Source organism: Pteropus vampyrus, unplaced genomic scaffold (genome assembly GCF_000151845.1).
Source record: "Pteropus vampyrus isolate Shadow unplaced genomic scaffold, Pvam_2.0 Scaffold40, whole genome shotgun sequence".
Lineage (NCBI taxonomy): Eukaryota > Metazoa > Chordata > Mammalia > Chiroptera > Pteropodidae > Pteropus > Pteropus vampyrus.
Genome location: NW_011888821.1, coordinates 1866584 through 1868601, shown reverse-complemented (window position 1 = coordinate 1868601; position 2018 = coordinate 1866584). Strand labels below are relative to the sequence as shown.

The 2018-nt window shown below is 36.1% G+C and overlaps 1 pseudogene; it reads right to left on the bottom strand.

The window, feature by feature from the left end:
• Positions 1 to 213: 213 nt before the first annotated feature.
• On the bottom strand, positions 214 to 329 carry LOC111738626 (annotated as a pseudogene).
• Between the last annotated feature and the right edge of the window lie 1689 nt (positions 330 to 2018).

Below are 2018 nucleotides of genomic sequence, written 5' to 3'. Positions count from 1 at the left end.
ACAATGCCAAAACTCATTAACAGCTCATTAGCAAAGGTGAACATTTGATGGGATAGAAATGAGGAGTGATCTGCCTGGTTAGGAGAGAGATGAGGGAGGGAGGGGGAGAGAGAGAGAGAGTTGAGGGTAGGGCTGAGCCTAGATAGTCACGTACTTGGACATGTAGAGGAAAGCCACTGTTTTTATTATTATTGTTGTTGTTGTTGTTGTTTATGCCTACAGCACCTGGTCTTCCTAGGTGGTCTCCTATCCAAGTACTAACCAGGCCCGACCCTGCTTAGCTTCCGAGCTCAGACATCGGGCTTGTTCAGGGTGGCGTGGCCGTAGATCATGGACCGTGGCTCCACTGGGGCATGAACCCAGGCCCTTCTGCGTGTAAAGCAGACGTGCAAACCACTACACTATGGAGCCACATCTAAGCCACTGTTTCTTCACACCCACTAGCAAATATTTTCATGAACTAAAGAATTTAAACAGTGTGTCATTTAAAGCCATCAACAATGGCCGACATTCTTGAGACAGACGACATTATACTGAACCTGATCAAGATCAATTGTATTCTAGCCCAGTCTATGGCATTTTTAGTAAAGTAAATGTCCTCTTCGTTTCCCCCGTCATAACATCGCTTTCCAGGTTAATTTACGTCTTCACTTATACGTTGTATAAGTTACAGTATTTTTTACTATGAACACAATATTTATTTTGTTATTTCATATACCAACATAGTCTGAAACAACAGAATGTAACAAGAAATATGTATGGCATCTCCCTGAACATGAATCTTATATTATTGAACTAGCCGAGTTGGTTTCTTTGAGGCTTTTCTATTGTCTTCCCTCTAGCATCACATTACTGAACCTAAGAGGGTTGAGCAGGTATAAAAAAATTAGTACAATATTTTAGGGAAACATAATAATTTTAAAACAAATCAAGATTAAAGTGTTGATATTGTCTTCATAGTATTTCCAAATGCAGGCATTTATCCTAAGGAGATAATACTGATTTAAAGAAAATATTTTATACTAAGAGTTACTGACCACGAAGTGATTTACAATAGTAAAAACTTCAAAACCATCTCTATGAATCACCACAGTTATGAAAAATGTGAAATACCCATTCGCTGGGAGCAAACTGTTGCCATTTATCCTAAACTTTAGTTTTTTATGAATATTATGTATTAAAGTGGGAAGAAATCTCAGAGAAAGATTACTATGGTTCATTAGATATAGACACCATATAATTGGTCTATTGCCAGCACAGTGCTTTGTATGGTTATTTAAATAAAAAGTAGGAAGAAAACAAGCAGACGAATAAACCAAACCAAACCAAAAAATCTCCAGTACAATATTCAGACCTTATCTTACTTTTCCTGAGTTCAACCTCGTAAGCCTAGTCAAACAAAAATGATAATAAAAATATGAAGAGTAATAACAAAAGTTTCTTGAAGTTTGCTCTCTAATAAAACTCTAACGTAGATATTGTTCTCATTTTGCAGATGAGAACATCGAAGGCTAAAAATATTTAATCACCTCCCCGAGTCCTCACAGCTATTAAGTGGTGGATGGAGCATTTAAATTCAGGTTGGCTTGACTCCAAATCTGTGTTACTGTGAAAACAGCATTTAATATGTTTCTTAAGGTTAAAGCTAGAGAAAGGGGAGAATTAAGAAATATTAAGAAGCGACCAATAGGTGTGAAAACTGTGAAAAAAGAAAATGAAAATAGAAATTAAGGCCATAATGAGCTCTGAGATAATCAGATACTCTTTGGAGAAGGGAAAAACTGATGAGAAATTTTAATCAGACTTTCTATATTCAACATCTCTTATTAGTCTTTGCAGCATTAGCTCCAACGACGACAATGGCAACAAAAACATAGAGATAATAAAAATGTCCATCCATAGGGGAACGACGAACTAAACGAAATTCTATCAACATCATAGGATATTTTGCAGATATTAAAAATTATCATTATGAAGACTGTGGAAAATGTTTCAATCAACTCTGAAATGAACACAAA